General features: G+C 43.9%; 1 pseudogene; it reads left to right on the top strand.

Moving 5' to 3' along the window:
- The first annotated feature begins 20,563 nt into the window (after positions 1–20,563).
- On the top strand, positions 20,564–22,430 carry LOC132659028 (testis-specific Y-encoded protein 1-like; annotated as a pseudogene).
- Positions 22,431–27,645: the final 5,215 nt, after the last annotated feature.

Genomic DNA, 27,645 nt, shown 5'->3' with positions numbered 1-27,645 from the left:
CTCAGTAAAATATATTTTCTATGTCCGTATCTAATATGCCACTTTGCAAATGTAAAAATGTAGCCAGTGTGACTGCGGTATTAAATCTTTGTGTGTGTTCAGCGGCTTCAGTCTGTCCATCTCTTTGCGACCCCATCAGTGTAGCGCACCAGGCTCCTCTGAACCCACATCTTTTACATCTCCTGTATTGGCAGGCAGGTACTTTACCACTAGCACCAACTGGGAAACCTATTAAATCTTTACTTTAATTAATTTAACATTAAAAGATATGGCTAGAAGGATCAGATCTTCCTTACAAAGGAGTTTCAATTAACTTGTATACTCAGTAATTTGTGTATCTCTTCGATATTTTCCTCAAGATGAGATTCCATGCCCCTCCCTAAATGTAGGCTGTGTTTAGCGGCTTGTTTCCAAGAACAGAATATGTCAGCAGGAAGGAGACAACTTTCTAGCAGACGAACTAGTGGTAGGTCATATTGATAGTATGAATCCTTGATGGGAGATGATGAGAAAGATATTTTGCCTTGGAGGTATAGTTCTACAATTATATAAACCCCAGGGCAATCAGGAGAAACATCCCAAACCCATATAGAGAGTCATTCTGCAAAATACCTGTCCCTGAAGAACTCCTGAAAACTGTCAAAAGGCTTGAAAAACAAGGAAAGTTTAAGAAACAGCTATAGACCAGAGTAAGCTAAGGGAGGTATCTGTAGCTTCTTGCTCTATATTCTCATGCAGTTCAGTATTCTATATGGGACTATGAAACTAGGAAAGAACATTTGTGGAAAAACTGGTAAAATTTGAGAAAACCCTGGAACTTAGTTAAAGGTACCCTACTGAAAGATGCTGGAATAATTGTGAAGCATAAAGGAAGTCATTTCACACACACACATTTCAGACATTGCAAGTGCTTTCTCTACACAACACCCACTTCATTTTGACTTCACGGAGATGGAAATCTGAAGTACGGCATACTTAACGGAAATCTTCGAATACAAAGGATCAATAATATTTAGACTGTGTCATCTGACTATAATGCAATAATGAGAAATTGACCAAGAAACGTCTTTGAAAATGCCATTCACTTGGAAAATAGAAATAACTATCTTAACACATATCTCTATGGAATTTTCATGCAAGAATCCTGGAGCAGATTGTCATTATTTTCTCCAGGGGATCCTCCTGACCCGGGATCGAACCCAGGCCTTTTGTGTCTCCTGCATTGGCTGGAAGCGATTTACCAGTTGAGTGACCAGGGAAGCCCATGCAATATTTAGGCTTGTCTTTAGAAGAGAATATTAGGATATACTCGGACGTGAATGATAATGAACAGCCTATTCGCAAAAATTGCGGGACACAGTTAAAGTTGTACGGAGAAACAATGGAAAGAGTAACAGACTTTATTTTCTTGGGGTCCAAAATGATTGTGGGTGGTGAATGCAGCCATGAGCTTAAAAGATATGTGGCCCTTGGAAGAAAAGCTATGACAAGACTAGACAGCCTAGTAAAAAGCAGAGACATTTCTTTGCTGACAAAGTCCATCTAGTCACAGCTATGCTTTTCCCCACAGTCATGTATGGATGTGACAGCTGGACCGTAAAGAAGGTGGAGTGCCGAAGAACTGATGCTTTTGAACTGTGGTGTTGAAGACTCTCGAGAGTCCCTTGGACAGCAAGATTCAACCAGTCAATCCTAAGGGAAATCAACTCTGAATATTCACTGGAAGGACTGATGCTGAATCTGACGATCCAATAGTTTGGCCACCTGATGGGAAAAGCCAACTCATTGGAAACCACCTTGATGCTGGGAACGACTGAGGGCAAGAGAAGAAGTGGGCGGCGATGGATGAGATGTTCGGATGGTATCACCAACTCAATGGACATGAGTTTGAGCAAACTCCAGCAGACAGTGAAGGACAGGAAAGCCTGGTGTGCTGCATGCAGTCCATGGCGTTGCAAAGAGTCAAACATGACTGAGGGACTGAACAACAACAACAAATTAAGGTAAATTTATAGCATTAGATACAAGAGAAATGAGAGTTACAAACAGTTATCTCAAAAAGTTGTAAAGATGAGCAACAGAACAAACTTATAGCGATGTGAAGGAATGAAATTAGTAAAGAATGAAAAATGAATATATTAGAGAAGAAAATAATGTAACAAAACCAAAACTTTATCCTCCCATAGGAGATCTCAACGGTCTACTAGGAGACTTCCAGCAGCACAGGGCATTTAAAAAAGACTCTGTGAAGGGCCAAAGAAGAGATATTTTAGGCTTTGCGAATATGATCATTGGCGATTAAGTTTTCAGCCATAGACAACAACGAAAGAAACTGGCAAGTCCCTGTTCCAAATTTAAGGACTCCGAAAACTGAATTTCACACAATTTCCACGTCAGAAAATAAAAGTCTTTTCGGTTTTCCTCAGCCATTAAAAGCGTAAAGCTCTAAAATTAAAAAGAAGAAGAAGAAGAAGTAAAGCTCATTCTCAGCTCACAATAGACAGTGCAAAAACAGGGGCAGGCTGCCCTGCCTTGATTGAAATGTAATTCCAAGAGGAGGGGCGCCAAGATTCACTGTAAGGTCAAGTTCCTTAAGCAAAGAACTGGCTTAAGGGAGGTCACCCCTGAGGGCTGTGAGTGCCAGATCACCATCACTGGACTCCCCTAGTAGAATCGGAGGCCGTTCTCAGCCCTGTGCCCTGGCGACTGTGCCATCTGTTTTTTCTTTCTTCGCCTTCGGTGAGCTGAGCAATCTTGACCCAATACTCTTGAGATTCAGATTCAGCCTGACCACGCCCACAGGGGGTGCTTTTACTGGGTGGGGGGAGTGGGTGGGGGGGGGTGTCCATCGCGCGCGCATGCGCCCAACTCAGCCTCGCGGCCAATCAGATGGCAGGAGCCAACACCTGGCAGCCAATCATCGGAGGCAGCCCGGTCGCCTGTAGGGGGAGCTGAGGCGGCGCCCCAGACCTGAGGAAGCCTCGTCCCGTCCGCCTCGCCTCCTCATCCCCTCCGGCTGGCCTCCTCAGGCTTGATCCGGGAACTGCCTAAGGCAGGTGAGCTGCAGGCAGTTCTGTCTCCTCGGTCAACGGGGGCTGGTAAGGACTGGAGCGTGGTTCAGCCTAAGAGGTGCCTGACGGCTAAAGGGAGGGTTTCTCGGGTCCCCACTCGCACGAGGCCTTGCTCGGTGGGGCGGCTGGTGAGGGCCCGCGGGCCCTCAGGAGGGAGTGTGCGGCAGGACCCACAGGCCTCAGGCGCCTTTCGCCCTCTCTCCTCTCTAGTCTGGGCGGGCTCAGCTCTCCAGCAGCTTTCCGGCCTGGGGGTGGGTGGCACAAGTCAGCTCGCGGAAAGGGCCTCTTAGGCCCCTGGCCCCGGGCACCACCCCCAGCTCTCCTGTGGAACCTAATGATTTAAACACACACACACACAAATCTTCACGGCCCAACCCGGTCCTGCACCCAGGCATAGTCAGGCGAGCGCAGCAAAAAAAAAAGAAAAAAAATCGATCTAGTGGCCTTTTCACTGCCCTGGTGCTTTGGTCGTTTTCCTGTTTCCTCGGCCTCTCCTCAGACTCCAGGGCTGCCCCGTCCCTGGGGGCCCCGAGATTCAGGCCTTTGGTTCGGGAAGTTGGCAGATGAGGTATTTGTTTGTTACTGAGAGAAGAGAGGTGGGAGGAAGAAGCTCAGGGCAAAGGAGTTCAATCACTTGGTCTGGTTGAGTGTGAGACGCCTGGTCAGCATCCGTAGGGTAGGACCAGGGAGGGCCTGGGGGGATAGAATGTTCCCGGAACAGGGGACTCACCCTGGCCGTTTTCTCTGCTTGTCCCCAGGATGTGACCGTGTGCTGCCTGGGAGGTCTCAAGCGCTCAGGACTTAAGTGGGCCCCTGAGGTAAGGTGACAGACATCTTTACAACAAGGGACAAAGGTGTGGCTTTCTTACTTTGTGTTTTTCTCCTTTCATTCGTCGGCTGACACGTTGCTGTTGAGAGAGAGTATTCCTGATTGGGGATTACGTGACCCTGATTGCGGGTGCTGACTTCAGGGCCATCATGGTTTCAGGTTTGCAGCTTTCTGAGTGGCAAGCTTAAAAACAGGCATGGTGACTTGCTTTCTCCTGCCTTCTTGAAAGAAAAAAAGTAAGAGCACCATGGGTCTTAAGCTGTGTAGAGTTGACTCCTGCCACTTGGTGAGGCTAAAATGGGGCAATGCACATATCCTAAGGTTTTAGCTAGCAAAGCAAAGCAATGCAGGTGTGGGGTTCCCTGGTGGCCTGGTGATTAGGATTTTGGGTTTTCACTGCAGTGGTCTGGATTCAGTCTCTGGTCAGGGAACTGGGACCCCACAAGCCAAACAGCATGGCCAAATGAATGAATGAATTCGGTGGTTCATTCAGAGAAATTATCCTGTGATTTAACATGTTCACGTGAGATTACTTGCTCATTTCTGTACCCTTAAGGGCTTTTCTTCATTAAGTAAATGAACTCCACTGGATGGGGGTGAGGCACCATCTGAGTTCATTTCATGCGAGTAAACAAGATCATAGGAAGCTCTATGCCCAGCCACTTGTGCCTACAGCTGTGTTGTATACTTATCTTGCTGGTACAGCTTTGAACTTCACCGCATGTTTTGTTTTGGTCACAACATGTGGCTTCATAGGATATTAGTTCCCCAGCCAGGGATCGAACACAGGATCCTGGCAGTGAGAGGGCTGAGTCCTAACCAAACCACTGGACTGCCAGGCAACTCCTGTGTTTCGGTGCTGTGGATAGGGGTGTGTGTGTGTGTGTGTGTGTGTGTGTATGTGTGTGTGTATGTGTGTGTGTGTGTGTGTGTCTTGATTTTTGCTATATTTATAGGAGAACTGATCTGTGTGTAAGTATGATGTCAATGGTATTAGAACTTGAAATGTTTGTGTTGTACATATGATCTCAAAATGGAATAGTTTGAAAGAACTTACCACTTGTTATCTCTTGGCCTAGGATCTCTCCTTAGGTAGTAGTCAAGCTTTTGTCTGGCTTGGCAACCTCTGAAGACTTAGCTAGTTGAATCTAAGCTCTCTCACTTGTCTGTACTCTTCTAGCCTCAGTTCCTCCTTCTGTGGGCCTCTCCAAGGGGCTTCTCTTGTGGAGGCTGCTGTCTTTACTCAGAATGAGTGATTCAGGAAAGTACTTGCACCCATGATAAAGTGCAGAGTTTTTTTGAGATGTTACACATCTGCACTTGTGTATTTGCTTAGGCTCACAGGTCTACCCTGTGATAGATTGAGAGAGAACTACACAGGGGGAGGAATATCAGGAGATTGAATTCACTTGAAGGCTGGTTACCATACCCATTAATCCACTATGCCAGCCTTTTTTTTTTTAATATGATCTCAGCTCTGGCAATGTGAGCAAATTATTCGGCTTGTGTACCCTTCTTGTGTGCTGCTACTGCTGCTAAGCCGCTTCAGTCGTGTCTGACTCTGCAGTCTCATGGACAGCCACCCACAAGGCTCCCCCTTTTCTGGGATTCTCCAGGCAAGAATGCTGGAGTGGGTTGCCATTTCCTTCTCCAGTGCATGAGAGTGAAGTCGCCCAGTCGTGTCCAACCCTTCGAAACCCCATGGACTGCGGCCTACCAGGCTCCTCCACCTGTGGGATATTCCAGGCCAGAGTACTGGTTTGGGTTTCCATTGCCTTCTCCAGCTTGTGTGCTCTTGTGGTTTGATGTACTCAATTCCTGATCTGCTCATTTCTAGACCTACTCATTTCTTGATATTCTAGCAAGTCTCCTCTTTGTCCTCCTGGATTAAGGTTTCTGTTTCTCTGGATGGTTCCCATCAGCAAACAGACTGACTATAACGTGACCTGTCGGTAAAAATCCATCTTTTGGTGACACCTCCTGCTTCTGCTGCTTTTATTTCATATTTGCTTGTTATAGAACTCTGCAGAGTTGTTCCTAGACTTTGTTATCTCGAGTTCTCTCATTTTCCCATAAAGCCACTCTTGTCAAGGCCACAGGTGAATTCAAATGTTTAACTCAGTGGTGAACTTTTAATTGTTATTTTATTTAATTTGTTGGCAGCCTTTATCAGAGTAGTTCATTTCCTCCTCCCTGAAAAAAATGTTTCACTTGGATTACAGAGTGCTTCTCTTCCTGCTTGTCTTCCACCTACAGTTCCCCACATACAATGTGTGACCTTTGTGTCTGGCTTTATTCAGATGTCGTATTTTCTTTTTAAGTATTTATTTATTTAGCTATGTGGCATGTGGGATCTTAGTTCCCAGCCCAGGGATGGCACCTGTGGAGAGTCTTAAACCCTGGATCGCCAGGAAAGTCCCCTCGTTTGTGTACTTTCAAGATTCATCGTGTTCATGCTTGTATAGCAGTGAATGTTTTTATTTTATTTTTATGGCTGAATATGGTATATGAATATGGTAAATGGCTTCCATGCAGTCCATTTTGAGCATATACCACAGTTTGTTTATCCATTCGTCAATGAATGGATAATACATGGATGGTGTACTCTTTGTGGCTATTGCGAGTAATGTTGCTGTGAACACTGATTTTGCATGGACTGAACATTTTCAGTGTTGGTGCATATATACAAAAGAGGGAAATTCCTGGATCATATCTCTACTCTACATTTAATTTTTGAGGTACTGACCAACCACTTTTGCAAGAGTGGTTGTACCATTTTACAGCAATTACCTCAACAATATCATGAAGATTCCTTTTCTCCACATCTTCTGCAGCACTTGTTATTATTCGTCCTTTTGATTGGGTGTGAAGTAGTCTGGTGTGAAGTAGTATCTCAGTGAGACTGATTGACATTTTGCTCAGGGCTTCCCTGGTGGCTCAGAAGGGAAAGTGTCTGCCTGCAAGGTAGGAGACCTGGGATCAATTCCTGGGTGGGGAAGATCGCCTTGAGAAGGAAATGGTAATCCACTCCAGCACTCTTGCCTGGAAAATCCCATGAATGGAGGAGCCTGGTAGACTACAGTCCATGGGATTGCAAAGAGTCGGAAATGTCTATTCAAATTCTTTTCCTGGTTATTATATGCTTTTCTGTTTTTAATTGTTGTAGAAAACATCTAACTTAAATTTTTACCATTTTACCCATTTTTGCATGCTAAGTATTTTGCACACTTTCATCAGCCTTTTGGAGAAAGAAATGGCAACCCACTGCAAATCTGATGGAGAAGGGAACGTGGTGAGCTTTAGTCCCTGGGGATGCAACGTTGGGCACAACTGAGTGACTAAGACATATACACACACGTAGTCACAGTGTTGATTTGTTGTTGTTGTCATTGTTTTAGCTGTGTTGTGCAGCTTGAATGACAGTTCCCTGGTTGAGGATCATACCCAGGCCCCTGATAAGACACTGTGGAGTCCTAACCTCTGAACTACCAGAGAATTCCTTATCACATTGTTATGAAACAGATCTCTACACCTTTACAGCTTGCAAAATCGAAACTCTGTACCCATCACCTGTCCCATTAAACAGCAACTCCTCTTTTCTTGCCCGTTGACCTAGACCATGGACTCCATCGTTCTTTTTTGTTTCCTTTCTATTGCTTGACTGTGTTAGCTATTTCATGCAAGTAGAAACTTACAGTATTTGTCTTTTTGTACGACTGGCTTATTGCATTTGGCTTGATGTCTGAAATGATCATGCATGTTGTAGCATGTGACAGAATTTTCTCTATATGGCTAAATAATATTTCATTGTGTGTATATATCACATTTGATGGACATTTCGATGCTTCCACCTCTTAGTTGTTGTGCTTCGTGCTGCTGTGAGCACGGCTCTGCAGATATCCCAAGACCCCATGTTAACTTCTTTTGATTTTATATCTGGTAGTGGAACTGCTGAATCATGTATCAGGTCTAGTTTTTTAGTTTTTTGAGGAGCCTTTAAACTGTTTTCTGTAGCAGGTGCACCATTTTAAAATCTATCTATAACACACAAGGATCCAGTTTCTGTATGTGCTTGCCAACAGTTGTCCTTTCCTTTCCTTCATATGTAAACACACACATATGCACATACAATTTTTTCATACCCTGTTCCATGATTGTTTATCACAAATTATGAATATAGTTCCTTGTGATATACAGTACGCTGTTATTTCTCTCTTGTATATATTATAGTTTGCATCTGCTAATCACCAGCTCCCAATCTGTGCCTACCCCAACTTTCCCCTCTGGGGAATCACATAGTGTGCTCTCTATGTCTGTGAGTCTGTTTCTGTTTCATAGATAAGTTCATTTATGTCATATTTTAGAGTCCATGTAAGTGATACCATATGATATTTGTCTTTCTCTCCTTTTTATTATTTTTATTTGTACTTTATTTTATTTTACATCACTGTGTTGGTTTTGCCATACATTGACATGAATCCACCACAGGTGTACATAAGTTCCCAATCCTGACCCCCCTCCCACCTCCCACCCCATATCATCTCTCTGGATCATCCCTGTGCACCAGCCCCAAACATCCTGTATCCTGCATCAAACATAGACTGGCGACTACCTTACATGATATTGTACATGTTTCAGTGCTATTAACTCCCAAATTATCCCACCCTCTCCCGCTCCCTCAGAGTCCAAAAATCTGTTCTATACATCTGTGTCTCTTCTGCTGTCTCTCATGCAGGGTTATCATTACCATCTTTCTAAATTCCATATATATGTGTTAGTATACTGTATTGGTGTTTTTCTTTCTGGCTCACTTCACTGTGTATAATCGGCTCCAGTTTCATCCGTCTCATTAGAATTGACTCCTATAAAGTCTGCAAGCAATAAATGCTGGAGAGGGTGTGGAGAAAAGGGAACCCTCTTACACTGTTGGTGGGAATGCAATCTAGTGCAGCCACTATGGAGAACATTGTGGAGATTCCTTAAAAAATGGCAAATAGAACTGCCATATGACCCAGCAATCCCACCGCTGGGCATACACACTGAGGAAAGAAGAATTGAAAGAGACACATGTACCCCGGTGTTCATCGCAACACTGTTTATAATAGCCAGGACATGGAACAACCTAGATGTCCACCTACAGATAAATGGATCAGAAAGCTGTGGTACATATACACAATGGAGTGTTACTCAGCCATTCAAAAGAATATATTGTCTTCCTCTTTCTGACTTCCTAAGTATTCTTTTGAATGCTAGTGTAGATTCAAGTATTTACTCAACAACATTTGTTGCTACAGTGTAAAATGTGGTTGACTTTTAAAATATTTGTCTTCTATTCTGCAAGCTTTATATTAATTCTAATACTTGGGTTTTCTTCAAGATTTTCTATATACAAATGTATGTTATCTCCAATATACTTTGATTTTTACTTTCCATTCTGAAGGCGGTTTTTTGTTTTTTCATTGTGTTTTTTTTTTTAAACTACAGCAACAATTCTCTTTTGTTACCTGATTGCTCTGGTTGTAAAACTGCCAGTATAATGTTGAGCCAAAGTGTGTAATAGACTTCCTTGTGTTGTTCCCAGTCTTAGAGGGAAAGCTTTCAGTTTTTCATTCTTAAGTATGATGTTAGCTGTGGGTCTTTTTACAGGTGCCCTTTGATTGAGAAAGTTCTCTTCTGTTCTTAATTATTAAGTGTTCTTTTAACCCTGGTTATGAAAAGGTGCTAGATTCAAGGAAATGCTTTTTCTTCAGGCAGATGTGTTATTTGTTTTATTGTTTTAAAATGGCATAATGTTGGTGACTTTCCTATCATGAACCAACTTTGCATACCTCCCTAAATCCCATGTGATCATGGTATACAGTCTTGTTTATATGCTGTTGAAATTTGTTTGCCAGTATTTTGTTTTGGACTCTTTCACCTGTATTCATGAGGGATATCAGGTGTGTGTGTGTGTGTGTGTGTGTGTGTGTGTGTGTGTGTGAGTGATATCTCTGTCTGATATTGGTATGAGAGAAAGAATGGCATCACTTTGCCTGCTATGTGGGGAAGAGACATGTGGCATAAAGGATGAAGCATTGTTGGATTGAAGTTTTGCCAGGATTAGAGGGAGAAATTTAGGATATATCAGTGTGGAATTGGGGTGAGATTATCAAAGAGAGCCCATTCTCCTTTTCCTAGGCCTGTATTAAGTGCTTGACATTGAATTATGCTGTCTGTTAACTAGGTATAGATAGATTATACTTTGAATTTGCTACCTATTTTGTTTGTTAACATTTATGAAATTAGAATTTGTGAATCGGTTGTAATGTGCATTTAAGATCCATTTTCTTCCATTTTTACTACGAAACAAGATGCCATTGAATAGCTGATGCCTTTTAAAAAAGCTGTTAACCTTAAGTCTAAGAAATAAGCATGTTTGTCTTTAAGATACAGAAACACATTTAAAAGTTACAAATTTGCCAAAGAAGACGCAACTGGTGTCTGGTTAAGTTAGAATTCCAACTTAATCTCCTATGACACCAAAGTCCATGCTTCGAAACGCTGTAGAACAATGCTTTTGTAAAAATACTCATCCTTTACATGTGATTTCACCTAATGATCAGTGTGGCGGGTTTTTTTTATTTTTCCTCTTTATTTTTTTAACTAGAAGAGGTTAAAGTGAACATGCGACAAAGCTATGATTCTAGAGCCATGGAGACTTGTAGTCGTAGTTTTTTCAGCTGTCATTGAGTCTGGTTGACACTCAGTGTCTTTGTCTGTAAGATAAGGGTGTGTATAAGTACTCTAGAGTTTTGGAGATAATCAAATAGCCCATTTTTCTGTACTTAACTAATCTGTAGTATGTTTACACTTAGGTGGCAGTTTGTATAAAGGAAGCACTGGGACTTGTGGTCGCACCCTCTAAGGATAAAAAAGTATTAAAAATATGGAACTCCCACGTATGTTACGTGAAGAAGAACAAGAGCCAGAAGTACGGAAAAGGGAGGGAGAGACAAAACAAGTAGATGATGATGATGATGATGACGTGATCTTGGTTGGAGTGGAACATGGAAATGAAGATGCTGACGTGATCTTTGTTGGGATGAGCTCAGCTTCAAAACCAGTCGTTTCAAACATACTGAACAGAGATACCCCAGGTTCTTATTCAAGGAGAAAAAGGTGTGGTCACTTCAGGAGAGGTAACGCTCACAGATTACAGCCTGTTAGTCATGTGACTCCTACATCAGAAGCAAAGACTGTCTTGCCAGTGTCTGACTCTGACTCAAGATCAACAGGTAGTCCTATTATTATTGAACCTCTGTCTCAAGCTGATTATAAAAATCTTTCACCACAAATAGTGCCTGATGGCTTTTCGAAGGAGTTATGTTCTTCCTTGATTACCTTCACAAGGTCATTGCAGCATCCAGTAGAAACAGCAGTTTCTGCAGGAGATGTGAATAAAAGTCCTCATGTATCAAAGCGAGTTTCCCCTTGTGAAACAAATCGCAGAAATCCCAGAAGGCCTAAACTCAGTGATGGCATTGTAGGGGAACATTCTTTAGGTTTCTCCCCGTCAGGTTTTTTTCATACAGAGACCACTCAGCAAAGCACACCAGACCGTGTCCATACCTCACTAGGCCATGTTCAGAATGGAGAACCTTGTCCAACACCTTTTCCAAAGGACAGTGTTCATTGCAAGCCTGTAAGATCTTTAGGGGAAAGTGGACAGACAAAAACTGATTTTCCAAGTTTGGCAAGTCCAAACAAAATTGGTGATCCCACAGAAGGAAATCTGATTGTGTTACTTCGTGACTTCTACTATGGCGAGCATAGAGGAGTTGGGCAGCCAGAAGCGAAGACCCACACGGCGTTTAAATGCCTCAGCTGCTTGAAAGTTCTAAAAAATGTCAAGTTTATGAATCACATGAAGCACCATTTGGAACTTGAGTGGCAGAGAGGTGACAGCTGGAAAACCCACACCACCTACCAGCACTGCCTCCGCCAGTTTCCTACTCCTTTCCAGCTGCAGTGTCACGTTGAAAGTGTCCACACGGCCCAGGAGCCCTCCGCAGTCTGTCACATCTGTGAGTTGTCCTTTGAGACAGATCAGGTTCTCTTAGAGCACATGAAAGACAATCATAAGCCTGGTGAAATGCCCTATGTATGCCAGGTTTGCAGTTACAGATCATCATTTTTTGCAGATGTGGATGCACATTTCAGAGCATACCATGGTAACACTAAGAAATAACTTTGCCCGTTTTGTCTCAAAATTTTTCAAACTGCAACAGCATACAGACGTCATCATCGAGGGCACTGGGAAAAGAGTTTTCACCAGTGTTCCAAATGTCGGCTACAGTTTTTAACTTCCAAAGAGGAGAGGGAGCACAAGACCCAGTGTCATCAAATGTTTAAGAAGCCTAAGCAGCTAGAAGGATTGTCTCCTGAAACAAAAATTGTTATTCAGGTATCACTGGAACCCCTTCAGCCAGGATTGGTGGAAGTTGCATCCATTACTGTGAACACATCTGATTTTGAATCATCACCCCCCAAATCTAAAAGGAGGAGGTCAAAAAAAGAAAAATAATAGTTAATTCTGCCTTCAGTAAGTCTGAAGCAAGTATTTCAGTCAAAGTTAAAAACCCCATTAAAAACAAAAAGATCAACTTATAGCATTATTCAATAATATCAAATATAGGAAAACCGATGGGTAATTTATGTGATTTTGTTTTAAATAGAGGAAGTACAGTTTTGTGTGATCTTCATATTGAGATGCTATTTAAAAATCTATGATCTGTTTTTCGTGTAATTGTCTTAACATGTAAAAAGGATGTGTGCATGTGTGTGTGAGAGAGAGAGAATGAGAGAAGTGGAGAAAGGAAAAGTAAGAACCTATTTTGGTATTTGATGTTACTTGTAAGTTCGAAAGCTCTCCTATACATATAATCTGTAGAGTGTTTTAGCAACGTAATTTTGAAGTGTTTTCATGCCTTGCAGATCTCAGTATCAGCTATATAGCCAGACTTGAATGTCACTCTCTGAAGTGCCTCTTGGGCTGATCTAAGATAACCTGGCTCTGAAAGCGTGCAGTGGAGGTTGATGGAGAAGCTACGATGTGAGTTTGGAACAGACACGGGATTTAATCAGTGAAGAGCTGTGGCTTCTTGTCCCAGCTGAGGAAGAGGCATACATTCAGTGCAGGCACAGAGCCAAGGGAGAAGGAACACTGTCTCAGAGTGCTTTCACCTAGCCCAGGGACATCTCAAGGATGCCAGCTGCTAAAATGCCTGTGTTTGGTGAGAGACCCTGGCAAGCATGAAGCAGGCCCTGTGTAGCACTGACTGCAGTTGGAGAAGCAGAGATAGTTAATAGAATGAGACCTGGTGCCTGTGGACCTCCTGTTGAGTGAGCAAAAGGGGGATTTGATTCATTTTGTCCCCTTTCCCATTTGGCTGGCCTGTAGTCACAGTGAGGTCGGCATATCTGTGTCAGACACAGTAGCAAAGCAAATTAAAATTCCCAAAGGAAAAAGAGCCTTGACGTCCACTTTGATTTGCGCTGGACCCATAGTTGTAACTGAAAAGGATCAAACAGAGGAAATCTGTTCAGCTTTTGAATTGGGCTAAATTGAGTTCTCTTACCCTTAAGCTACAATGGAGTTGTCCAAGAATCGTAAATATAGTGGACAAAAATAGTCCAGGGTGATTAAAGCCTTTTTGGAACTCTTCCTTCCAATTTCCAGTTACATGTGTCTTACCCGAGTTGACCATGTGAAGATTTCGGTTCTGTATCTTATCTTGCCTTGGACACAAATGTAGTACAGTTAACAGCTAATTCTTTGCGTGTGTAATTTCCCATTGTATCAAGCTGATTGAGTTTCCGTCTTTCTTGACACAGTCTGATGTGCAAGAATTGTCTCATGTATTTCAGTAATTATCAGGTCATAGAGTTACCCTTCCTCTAATGTATCCAACCATCTAATCTGTGATTATACTTGTGGAAACCTTCTTTCTTGCGGTCTCCAAGGGCTCTTTCACAGACCTGTGGGGTACCCTCTAAGTATTGGTGCCTGAACATCAGCGCACTTGGCTGCCTCTAGGTTCTTGAAGTTGAGTCTCCTCCTGCAGTTGAATGTCACCCCTTCTCCACTTCTGGCACGGATACCTAGCAATCTCTGTGCACCATTCCAGGAAGCTGGGATCCTGTCTGTAGACCTATGCCAGGAGCAATCTCTCCGTTTCCTCTTCCTTTCTCCTCCTCTTTGTCTCTCCCCACTCTCCCCAGTCCTCAATTTCTTTAAGTCCTCTAAGCTTTCACAAAATGCTGGAAAGAGATCATCACCAAGCGGTTAGCATCCTTCTCAGAACTGAAAAGGAAGGACTACAGATGATGAAGCTGCAGTGAATCTGTTGTCTCCATTTTAGGTAATTTCGTGAGTATAAATTCAAATTCAAATAAATTGTGTTTATTTATTCAAAGCTTGATTGATATATTTGCACTTTGAATATTTTACTAGGCCTTTCTGGTTAGTTTATTTGGGCCAAAGCACTTTGCTAAGTGTCAGCTGAAACCACTTTTAGTTGTATAAAGAGTGTGTGTGTGTTCTGGTCTCAGGTGAAAACTCTCTGTATAAATAAACATGCAGACTATTGCATATGTATCTGCTTTCTTCGATTTCTATAGTAAAAAATACGAAATGTTTTAGTTACGTGTTTTTACTGTTGCTTAGTATTATCAACACTGTTGCTGTTAGTTGCTGTGAAGTATGCTCCTAAGGACTACAAGTTGTATTTATTGCCAAATTAAAAGGTTCCCACAATATGGTCCCTGACTGCTTCCTCTCTTCCATTCTCTGTCTTCTACTGTACTATTTTCCCCACTAATGTACTCTTTTTGACAACACAGGCCTTGGTTTTCCTCCATCAAATTCCGTTTCTTGCCGATCCAGACTGCAAGTGTTGTTCTTCTGGAAATACTCTTCCCGTAGGCCTGCATGGCTCCCTTGTTTGAGCTTCACCAATGCTGTTCAAATAACACAATCAAATCTCCAACCCCCTCTCTTTCCTCCTCCTCCTTAAAGGCACTTGAAGTCTCTATCCTCTTCTTCCCTCTCCAGCCTAAATTTCCTAAATTTTCACAAAAAAAAAAAAAAAAGAAAGAAAGAAAAATGAAAAAGAGAAGAGATAATAACATCAGGGCTTTGCTTCTTAGAATTAACTTGAGTCAGTTTCTGTGCCTGCAAATCAAAGATTGTTAATAGTGAGTTGAATTCTTTCAGGAGCTTCCTCTGTTTTTCTTTTGATACCTCTATATTTTGTTCACACAATGACACTTTGTTTTCTTTACAAATTATTGAAGATGTGTCAAGATTATTATTTTGTTACTGCCCTTTGTGAATTTCCTTGTCTGCCTTGCTTGTTCTTTCAGGTAAAATTTATTATTTGATTAATGTTGCCAAAACATTGTAAGTAAAATTAGTATTTGTAGAAATAATGTTTTAAAAATTATTTCTGCTGTCTTTTTACAACTAACATGGCATGGTTTTATTTTTTTTAAATAATCGTATTGTGTTGGCCAGTTCTAAACAGTGATGTGTAAGTGGGCTTTCTTGTTCTGAGTACCATCAAAAGCAATGAGTATCTGGCTTAATAAATTTCCGTTTCTGCTTTTAGATCTTGAAGAGAATTGTTTTATTGGATAGTTTACAACATTTGTTGAGACACTTACTGTTCCTTCCTCTCCTCTCCTTTCTTTTTCTTGCTTTCTTCCCTTGTCTCTCTTCCTCTTTCTTTCCTTCCCTTTCTTTCCCCAGGTTGTTGCTTGACTGGACCTTTCCTGAAACAAAAGGAATTCCACACAGAGTTGAATGTTATCCTCTCAGAATCCCATTTCGTTCCTCATTTCTAGTATTGGAATTAACCTCCCTGTCCCCTTATTAGATTTGCCACAGTTGTATCACTGTTTCTGATTTTCTTTTTCCAAGAAGCAGCTCTTGTCGTCTTATCCCAACAAGCTTTATTTTTGTTTTCTATTTTTGTTTCAATTCATAGATACTTCCTACATTCTTTAGGATTTTTTTCTTTATACCTTTGCATTTTAGAAGTTTCTTCACAATTTTTTTCCTGTAAATATATTAGATTTACAATGTTGAATTTCAGATGTATATCAGAGTGATTTAGTTATGCAGATACGTATCTATTCTTTTGTAGGTCCTTTTCCATGATAGGTTATTACATGATACTGAGGATTTCTTTTCTTTTTTTTTCCAGAGATGGTTTAGGGGTTGACCTATCTATATTTAGCAATTTTGTCTGAATCCCAAATATTTTTATGTATCCATGTTTTTTAATTAAAATTTCATTGTCTAAGATTTTTGGCAAGTTGATTCCAAAGAGTTCACTATTTTCAGGCTGAATGTTTTCATTTATTGTTTACTGAGAATTAAGTTTTCCTTGGAGCTCTGAGGGCATGTGTGTATATACACTGACATGTCTATATACGCATCCTTTTCAGATTACTACATGTTTTAAGATATGTAAATGTATTTTCAAAGATATTTTCTGTTTGTATGGTAAAAACATGAAATGTTTTAATGCTAGAAATTTGTTCCCCCGAATGAATATAGTATAAAGAATAAAGATATAAAACTAGATTCCTTTGAGAGTAATCCTTACTAACAGAACTTGGGAATGTTCAAAGAGTACTCATAACACTTACGAAAGGTGGCAAGAAAAACTTTATTCAAGGTAAGAGTACTACAGTGGCGTATTATAACATGGGAGAGAGATTGAGCTTATGTGTGACTCCAGGAGGGGTGCAGCTGGGATTTATAGCTAAGGAACAGGGTGGGCCCATGGGATTGCAGACAGAGATGGGAGACTGAAAAGCAATGGACAACAATAACAGAATGGGTGTCAGTGGATGGAAACTTATTAAAATGAGGACTATAATCGTGAGGGTGGACTCTGGCTCAACTGAGAGGATCATTGCTGAGGCTAGGCAAGGCTGATAAGATATTCCGGTGAGTGAAATGATATTTGATCGGATACTGAGGGTGGTCAGATCAAGGGTGGGCTATGTTTTCTAAACTGAAGTAGCAGATTCTGGATTAGATTGGACTAGATGGACAGGCAGCCCTGAATAAAGACATTGCCCAAAGTTGGCAGTGCATTAATGAACTAGTGCTGCATAAGCAGTTAGCCAAAACTAGCAGCTTAAAACAATATTATTTCATACTGCTGCTGAAAGTTGGGAATCCAGGAGTAATTCAGCTGAGTGTTGTGGCTCAGTGTCTCATGAGATTGCCATCCTCTGAAGCCTTGACATGCGCTGGTGGATTTCCTTCCAAGATGGCTTACTCACATAGCTAATGAAACCGGTTTGCTTGCTGGCTGTTGGGAGAAAGCCTCGGTTCTTTCACATGGGCCTCTCTAAAGGGCTACCTGAGTGCTCTCGAGATATGACTAAGCTGGCTTCTAGAGTGAGTGATCCAAGAGGATGATCAAGGAGGCTGCAGTGCCTTTTATGACCTAGTCTCAGACGCTTCATTGTTCGTTTCTACAGTATTCTAACATGAGAAGTGAGCCACTAAGCCCACCACACATGTGAAGGGGCGGAGGAAGGAACCGTGGACATAATTTAAAACCACGTGGTACACACATGGCCAGAAATTGTTCACATACGTGTATGTCCAAAATGCCTTTTCCTGCCAATGCTTTTAAACAATTTATCTGTTACAGCATTAACTTGAAGTTCAGGACCTTGTCATCTAAGTCAGGTCCAGCTATGGATCAGGGTCCACGTGTACAGTATCTCAAGTGTTCTGTTGCTCAGTTGTGTCGTATTCTTGGCGACCCCATGGGCTGCAGCGCTGCAGGCTTCCCTGTCCATCAACTCCAGGAGCTTGCTCAAACTCAAGTCCATTGAGTCGATGATGCTATCCAACAATCCCATCCTCTGCTGTCCCCTTCTCCTACCTTCATCTTTTTCCGCATCACGGTCTTTTCCAATGAGACGGCTATTCCCATCACATAGCCCAAGTATTGGAGCTTCAGCTTCAGCATCAGTCCTTCGAATGAATATGCAGGAGAGATTTACTTTAGGATTGACTGGTTTGATCTCCTTGCAGTCCAAGAGCCTCTCAAGTCTGCAACACATCAGTTCAAATTATAGAAGTGTAGTTCCTCTAGACCTGAGGATGTGTGAACAAAAGAGATGAGTTAATCTGCTCCCTTTCACAGCCAACATACAGTGGTGGTTCAGGCATAGATAACCTTCATAGACACTCCTGTTCCAGAAAGGGGAGGGGAGATGGGAGTCAATAGTAGCAGTTCTGAAATCCCATGGGTTCTTGCGGGCAGTCCTTTGATTAGTATTTAAGGCCTGGACACTTCCTAGGCTTCCGTCTCTGATTTTTTCATTCTACCCGCTGACATGATGCCATTGCATGAAAGGTGGCTAGTATATGGTTACATGAAACAGTCTCCCTAGCCTGCTTCCTGCTTGTAGAAGGTAGAAGTCCAGAGCTCCTATTTTGTACTATTGCTGGTCCTTTCAGTCCGAGCTGAACTTAAATATGTTATCTTAAAACCTTGGTGTGTCTCCTGATACTCTTACTGGTGTTCAAGGCAAAGCACCCCACTCCAAAGCGACAGTCACACATGTCTTCATAATAAGGCTTACTCTGTCTTGGTTTTCTGCTGAGATAGCTGAGGGATAACACCCTGAACCTTGGTAGAAGTCTTATTGTGTGACTGAAAGGATCTCTGAGTGACACCCCTAAACTCTTTGGAGGGTATTGGCCTGACTAAATAATGCCATGAGGCATCCCCTTCCAGCTTTCTGAGGCTTAACAAAGAATTTTACAGTCACACTCGTCTTTAGAACACCTTTGTTTATAAAAAATAAGAAGAAGAACTGGCCTATCGGTGGTGTAAAATGTTGTATTTAGACCACCTAATCTCAATGCCCTGGATATGATCTTGCTTGAGAGTCATTAATTTTAACAACTTCTGTCATCTTAAAAGACTGGAAAATTCCCAAATCAGCAAGTTTTGTCCCCTGTTTTAATAATCTTTATATTAAACATTAAAGAAAAAAAAAATCCCTTCATGTTTTACTACAGGCAGCAAGAAAAAACCAGGAAGTACTTTTGGCTGTTTGGATGGAAATCCTCTTAGATAACTCAATTAATTAAGTACAGTTTGTCCTCCCAGCTCATTAGGTACATTTTCTACTTTTCATAAACTGCAGATGTAGTGGACTTTCGTCTTCACACTCCCCAGGCTCTCTCCTCCTGCCTCTCCTTTCTGCCAAGCATCCTAGGTGCACGACTGTGATTCCACTTAGAACGTGTTTGCTCAGTGAGCAAACGGGGAGCGATTCCCTGGCTTCAGTGCTTCTGCTGGCCAGAGACTCTGTACCGTTCCCTAAGAACTTCATGGTTTCGCTGTCCAACTTCTATCACCTGGCTAGGTCAGTTGCAGTAGTTCATACTCACAAGTGAACTGGCAGGGATTTCTACACGCACATGTGCAGAAACATACATGTGTACACAGTAACATCGCTGAGGGGAAACCTGTCCATATGCAGAAGTTCAGCTTTCTTTTCCAGGAACGTGAATTTTGGTAAGCGCTCAAATTTCTACACACACATGTGCGCAAATATATTGGTGAATACAGTTACATCGCTGAGAGGAAACCTGTCCATATGCAGAAGTACAAGCTTGCTTTTCCAGGAACATAAATTTTGGTAAGCACTCAAATTTCTGCACGCACATGTGCACAAACATGCACGTGTACTCAGTAACATCCCTGAGAGGAAACTTGTCCATATGCAGAAGTACAAGCTTTCTTTTCAGGAACATTAATTTTGGTAAGCACTCAAATTTCTATGTGCACATGTGCACAAATATATGCGTGTACACAGTAAGATCGCTGAGGGGTAACCTGTCCATATGCAGAAGTACAAGCTTTCTTTTCCAGGAACTTGAATTTTAATAAGCACTCAAATTTCTGCACGCACATGTGCACAAACATGCACGTGTACTCAGTAACATCCCTGAGAGGAAACTTGCCATATGCAGAAGTACAAGCTTTCTTTTCCAGGAACATTAATCTTGGTAAGCACTCAAATTTCTACACACACATGTGCACAAATAGATGGGTGAATACAGTTACATCGCTGAGACAAAACCTGTCCATATGCAGAAGTACAAGCTTTCCTTCCCAGGACATTGAATTTTGGTAAGCACTCAAATTTCTACGTGCACATGTGCACAAGTATATGCGTGTACACAGTAACATCGCTGAGAGGAAACCTGTCCATATGCAGAAGTACAAGCTTTCTTTCCAGGACCTTGAATTTTGGTAAGCACTAAAATTTCTACGTGCACATGTGCACAAAAATATGCGTGTACACAGTAACATCGCTGAGAGGAAACTTGTCTATATGCTGAAGTACAGGCTTTCTTTTTGAGGAACATGAATGAGACCTGGTGACTAGGACCTCCTGTTGAGTGATCAAAAGGGGAATTTGATTCATTCCGTCCCCTTTCCCATTTGGTGTCCGTGAACAATGGAGATCAACGTGGCAAATGGTGGGGTTTTTCCCTACTTCCCTAGCATCTGGCCAGCAAAAGCCTGTCCTGGTGATGCTGTGCATGGCTGGGACGTTGCAGCCACCAGTGGCCACACCAGGCGAAGATGCCACCCTCTTCAGAGTGGAGGCAGGAGAGGACAGCGAGGCCCAGGTGGACGGAGTCGTGGCAGGGATCAGACGGGGTTTCCAGCTGCTTGCAGAGGACATCACTGAGGATGTGGAGGTTGTGCCAGATGAATGACAGAAACAGGGGTCCTCCCTGGAGCTGGAGGAGAAGACATTGGAGGAGCAGTGCCAGGAAAGGCCTGGAGGCCCGAGTGAGCTCCCGGCACTAGATGTGATGCAGGCACTGGCGACCTTGTAAGTGGAACTTAGCTCTAAGCCTGAGAAAACCTGCAGGGCCTACGTTTGGTTCATGTGCAAGAGTCATGAGAGGAGGAAGCGTGACTTGGCTCAGAAGAGTGCCAACATCCAGGGCATCCCTGGCTTCTGGGCCAACGTGGTATCCTTTCTGCTACTCGTTGTGGTCCAGTGCTCAGGAGGAGGGGGAGGTGCAGAGGCAGGAGCAGGAGGAGGGGTGGAGGCGAGGGGGCAGAATGGTGGACCCTGAAGGAAGTGTGGTACTGGGCAATTGGCAGGCTCCACAGGCACAGCTGAGTAGAGTCCGGGCAGGGCCACAACTGTAAGTGTCGCAGCCATGACTCTGTGTGTCTCCTTTAGGCCTGCATCTGAGGAGGATTAGCCTCTGAGTCAGAAATGACCAGAGACAGTACATGAGAGCCACCTTAGCTGACAGTTATTGTTGTAAAGGTGAATGATTCCAAAAATAACTGAGATATGGGAGTCACACACACAAGCGCGCGCGCAGACACACACACATACACAAACCCACAGAACATATGTAGACATACTTTCTGATCCCCGTTATCTCACTGAGTGAGCAAGTTCTGAGTGGAATCACAGTGGTACAGCAAGGATGCCTGGCAGAAAGGAGAGGCAGGAATAAAGTGTCTGGGGGTGACCAGTGAGAGTTCAGAAGATCTGAGACACAGAACAGGTTGCAGTCCCAGACACAGAAGCCACAGTGGGTGACCCCACAGCCCTTTGAACACCCTGATACAAGGGCCTTTCCATCCTTCCCAAGTGCCAGGCATACTTTCTCTGACCTTACCATGAGCATGAGCACTACTGAGTTCCAGGGCAAGATGCGCTGCAGGCACTGGCTGCCCTGCTGGTGGAACTGAGCTCTGAGCATAAGAAGAACTGCAGGGCCTACTTCCAGTTCATGTGCAAGAACCATCAGAGGAGGAAGCCTGACTTGGCTTGGAGGATCGCCATCACCTGGGGCATCCCTTGCTTCTGGGCCGTAGCTGTATCCTTTCTGCTGCTCTTTGAAGTCTGCTGCTCAGGAAGAGGAGGCGGCGCAGGAACCTTTTCCCTGCTCCCTATCCTGACAGGTGCTGTTGCGGAGCCATCCATCGTCCCACTGCAAGTTGATATTTTCCTTTCAGGACCCCCCTACTTCTTGAACACAGTGACCACTAAGTAGAATTACCTTGACATCACTTGTGAAACGTGGTTCCTGGGGTGATGAGTGTGGGTGTGCAAGGTTGTGGAGTGTCGACCTGTGGGATCCACACCCATCTCCCGTCTCTCTGTAGGGCATAGGGCACGTTGTTCCACTCCTGTCCACTGGTTCTGGGACTTTGAACGGGGAGCATCCAGCCGCAGCGTGGACACCAGGAGCCTTAACTTTCTCAGCTGGTTGTCAGGTCACAACTGCTCAGAGTCGAACAGGATTGCTGAGGTGTGGTTGCTTTGGGCCTGAACACAGTTAGCAATTCACTTTGGGATTCTTGGCTGCTGGCTCACCTTGCTCGGATTGCCAGCGGATTGTCGGCCAAGATGTGTGGGATGATCGCCTGAAGTAGTACCCTGGGCAGGAAGGTTCTTCCATGAGAGTAACTGACAGAAACGTGTGGAGATGGGGTCTGAAGGTGGGCCCTGAAGGGACACTCATGTGATACTACAGGGACACTGTCCTTTCCCAAATGGGGATGCTCAGACTCATGCAAACTGGCTGTGGACCCTGAGTTTGGGTCGTGCTTGTAGCAGGTGACCTCCTGAGACTGTTTATTTGGGGACTTGGTGTGTCCGTGAGTGAAGCAAGTCTCCATCAAATCAGCTGAGGTGGCAGCACCAGAGTCCAGGTGATACTTCTAGAGGCAGTGTGTATTAAGTATCTTTGTCAGAATCATCCTTTGTGGGTCCTTTCATCCCCTGGCCTCCTGCTGCTCACTGAGTTTGAGATTGCCTGGGCACTTCACTCCCGCCCCTTACCCAGGGAAGGCCTATCATTGAAAAGCTGTCCTCTCCGGGGTCCCAGTGCACCTGTGTGCTGACTTTGGGATCTTCTGTGAATTTCCACATTCACCACTCAGTGTCTCACAACCACCAAACATGCTGCGCTGGAAGCGGCTTCAGGCTGCCTTGGGAACATACGGAAGAGTTCGTGGAGAAGGTGAACAGGGAGCCCCAAGGGCAGGACATGGTGCCTACTGTCACCATCCCCGACATTGCTGGCCTCGGTCGTCTTCACCTCCTGAAACACCTATGCTCGTTGTTTGCATTTGTGTCCCCGTGCTGAGCATGTGTGTGTATACACACGTGTGCTTATTTATGCTGGCTGTGATTGTGTGTGTGTGTGTGTGTGTGTGTGTGTGTGTGTGTGTGTGTCCGGCCCAGGGCAGAGGCAGAGATGAAGGTGGCAGGAGAGGAGGTGCTGAGCAACCAGAAGAGGAGTCATGAGGCGACCAGGCTGAAGGTGGTCTGTCGCCTCATCTCTGCATTGACCCTGCCCAGGATGGGAACAAGGAAAGGATGGCCAGTGATAACTCCAGACTGTGGCTCCAGATATCTGCAATTAGACCAGATACAAAACACGCTCATCAGTTCTACCGTGTTGTTGTGTGTGCTTGGATCAGGAAGAGGGTTTCATGGTCTAAGGATTCACACAGAGCAAATCACGTGGGGTGAGGCTTTGAAACCACTGCCTGTGGAGCCCTCCGTGTGAGGGGCCATGGGCTGGCCTCTGGAAATGAGGGACGTGGCTATGGCAAGATCTGGGATGGTGAGGCTAAGGTCCTGCCGAGATGGGCAGAGAGCTGAAGGAGAAAGAGTCATAGATTGCCTGCTGCACTGGAGATTGTTCCACACACATGTGAAAAGGAGAACTGGGAAGGTCCTGGGCCAGTGCTGCCCAGATCAGCCCAGCAGCCAGCACACGCCCTCCCTGAGTGTGGCACACACTGGCACGATATGACACAAAACATGAGATGCACTAAAGTATGCTATATCTGCCAACCACAGGCATCCTAGGAGAGACATGGTCTGTAAGCAAGGCATGCCTCCAGGCACTTCCAGCCTGCCTCGCTGGCAGTGCCCAAAGCCGAGAAATGTGCAAGTGGGTTTCCCTGTGTGACCCTATCCGGGATATGCCTGTGAGGGAGGGAACAGAGAAAAGACAAGGGCGGTGGGTAAACTGCATGTCCTAAGGGACCTCAGGGGAGTGCAGACAGAGAAGCCCCTGGGGCAGTTCAGGGCCTGCTGGTTTTCAGGGTCCAGACTCTAGGCAGTAGCGGTCCTGCCAAAGATACCCCATGGTCTGTGCTGAAAGTTCTGATATGAATTCCTCCTTTTCTTTGGGGTCTTGCCCCTGGCTTGGGGGCCTGAGTGTCAAAGGTGCACGTCTGTACCTGAAGGAGGATTCTGGTAGTCTTGCTGGAGCAGAATCTCTGATTGCGTTGTAGGGGATCTGCACCCAGGTGACACAGGGATGCTGCCTTCCAGGTGACCGTCTTGGATATCCCTGGGCCCAACCGCGCACTGGCTTCCTTGGCACGGGTGCTGTGTAGGGAAGCAGGGATGCGTGACTTTAGGGAGTCCTACCTGGGCCTAATGAGAGCAACTGAAAGAGAGCCTTGGCATTTAGCAAATCACTGAGGCATGGGTGGTTCAAGCCCTCTTGGTCCATTTGAGATAGTAACGCTGCTTTCTGTCCAACGGAGGCATTAGCTCTGGGCCCAGAACCTGCAGGTTCCCCAGGGCATCATCTGTTGGGGGACTCCCATGTGCATGGGTAGTGTTAAACAGAAAGGAAGACGTGTAGGGATGCCACCTTACTTTGATGGCCTCCGGTTCCATTCTTGGTATTGGAAGAGACCCTGCATCCATGTGTACCTTCTTCACAACCTTGGATCAGAACCAGGCCTGTCACAGTCTCCGGGGGCTTTTGGAGGCTCAGGCGTTTCTGGCCTTTTCCTGCCACATGGAGAGAGCACATCGGGGCACAGGTAGATGGTGCACACAGAACGCTCCACAGATAGGAAGAACAGGGGGCCTCATTCGAATGCTGGGGGCTGTAACGGGTGGTAGGCTACCAAGAGGGGCACAACATTGACACGGAATGACCTAGACAGGTGCACACCGAGAAAGCAGTTCTTCAAGTCAGCTGAGCTCAGAGGTCCTTGTTTTCTGGTCCCCTGAAGGAATGCACAGTCAATGGATCAGGCCAACGTGACTGGTACTGTGAAGCTGTCCAAGGTGATGGGAGAATGCAGAAGGCAGGCACATGTTATACAGCTGTTCATGGCAAGAACTTCCAATGCTGCCTGCTGCTCTGCAGGCCAGTCCCTATCAATAGCAAATGCCAAGGTTTTGGAACCTTTGAGGATAAGGCACAGAGTTAGAAGTGTAACATGACATAATCGATGAGCAAGTGAAAAAACAAGGACAGAAATGTGGATGCTTACCAACATTCATGTTCCTGGAAAAGAAAACTTGTACTTCGGAATATGGACAAGTTTCCTCTCAGCGATCTTACTGTGTGCATGCATATATTTGTGCACATGTGCACATAGAAATTTGAGTGCTTACCAAAACTAATGTCCCTGGAAAAGAAAGCTTGTACTTCTGCATATGGACAAGTTTCCTCCCAGGGATGTTACTGAGTACACGTGCATGTTTGTGCACATGTGCGTGCAGAAATTTGAGTGTCTACCAAAATTCAAGTTCCTGGAAAAGAAAGCTTTACTTCTGCATATGGACAGGTTTCCCCTCAGAGATGTTACTGTGTACACATGTATGTTTCTGCACATGTGCGTGTAGTAATCCCTGCTAGTTCACTTGTGAGTATGAACTACTGCAACTGACCTAGCCAGGTGATAGAAGTTGGATAGCGAAACCATGAAGTTCTTAGGGAACAGTACAGAGTCTCTGGCCAGCAGAAGCACTGAAGCCAGGGAATCGCTCCCCGTTTGCTCACTAAGAAAACACGTTCTAAGTAGAATCACAGTCGTGCACCTAGGATGCTTGGCAGAAAGGAGAGGCAGGAGGAAAGAGTCTGGGGATTGTGAAGACGAAAGTCGACTACATCTGCAGTATTATGAAAAGTAGAAAATGCACCTAATGAGCTGGGAGAACAAACTGTACTTAATTGAGTTATCTAAGAGGATTTCCATCCAAACAGCCAAAAGTGCCTCCTGGTTTCTTCTTGCTGCCTGTAGTAAAACATGAAGGGAATTTTTTTTTTTTTAATGTTTAAGATAAAGATTATTAAAACAGGGGACAAAACTTGCTGATTTGGGAAGTTTCCAGTCTTTTAAGATGACATTAATAAAATAATAAATTTTCCCTGAAAGAACAAGCAAGGCAGACAAGGGAATTCACAAAGGGCAGTAACAAAATAGTAATCTTGACACATCTTCAATATATTTGTAAAGAAAACAAAGTGTCATTGTGTGAACAAAATATAGAGGTATCAAAAGAAAAACAGAGGAAGCTCCTGAAAGAACTCAACTCACTATTAACTATCTTTGATTTGCAGGCACAGAAACTGACTCATGTTAATTCTAAGAAGCAAAGCCCTGATGTTATTATCTCTTCTTTTTTCCTTTTTTCTTTTTTTTGTGAAAAGTTAGGAAATTTAGGCTGGAGAGGGAAGAAGAGGATAGAGACTTCAAGTGCCTTTAAGGAGGAGGAGGAAAGGGAGGGGGTTGGAGATTTGATTGTGTTATTTGAACAGCATTGGTGAAGCTCAAACAAGGGAGGTAGCAAGCCATGCAGGCCTGCGGGAAGAGCATTTCCAGAAGAACAGCACTTGCAGTCTTGGGATCGGGAAGAAATGGAATTTGATGGGGGAAAACCAAGGCCAGTGTTGTCAAAAAGAGTACATTAGTGGGGAAAAAAGTAGAGTAGAAGACAGAGAATGGAAGAGAGGAAGCAGTCAGGGACCATATTGTGGGAACCTTTTAATTTGGCAATAAATACAACTTGTAGTCCTTAGGAGCATACTTCACAGCAACTAACAGCAACAGTGTTGATAATACTAAGCAACAATAAAAGCACGTAACTAAAACATTTCGTATTTTTTACTATAGAAATCGAGGAAAGGAGATACAAATGCAATAGTCTGCATATTTATTTATACAGAGAGTTTTCACCTGAGACCAGAACACACACACACTCTTTACACAACTAAAAGTGGTTTCAGCTGACACTTAGCAAAGTGCTTTGGCCCAAATAAACTAACCAGAAAGGCCTAGTAAAGAATTCAAAGTGCAAATAAATCAATCAGGCTCTGAGTAAATAAACACAATTTATTTGAATTTGAATTTACACTCACGAAATTACCTAAAATGGAGACAACAGATTCACTACAGCTTCATCATCTGTAGTCCTTCCTCTTCAGTTCTGAGAAGGATGCTAACCGCTTGGTGATGATCTCTTTCCAGCATTTTGTGAAAGCTTAGAGGACTTAAAGAAACTGAGGCCTGGGGAGAGTGGCGAGAGACAAAGAGGAGGAGAAAGGAAGAGGAAACGGAGAGTTGCTCCTGGCATAGGTCTACAGACAGGATCCCAGCTTCCTGGAATGGTGCACAGAGATTGCTAGGTATCCGTGCCAGAAGTGGAGAAGGGGTGACATTCACCTCCAGGAGGAGACTCAACTCCAAGAACCTACAGAGGCAGCCAAGTGTGCTGATGTTCAGGAACCGATACTTAGAGGGTACCCCAAAGGTCTGTGAAAGAGCCCTTGGAGACCGCAAGAAAGAAGGTTTCCACAAGTAGAATCACAGATTAGATGGTTGGATAGATTAGAGGAAGGATAACTCT

This window comes from Ovis aries, chromosome Y (assembly GCF_016772045.2).
Source record: "Ovis aries strain OAR_USU_Benz2616 breed Rambouillet chromosome Y, ARS-UI_Ramb_v3.0, whole genome shotgun sequence".
In the NCBI taxonomy this organism is placed as follows: domain Eukaryota; kingdom Metazoa; phylum Chordata; class Mammalia; order Artiodactyla; family Bovidae; genus Ovis; species Ovis aries.
Note: the sequence above shows the minus strand (reverse complement) of the source record. Positions and strands in the feature narration are given on the sequence as shown.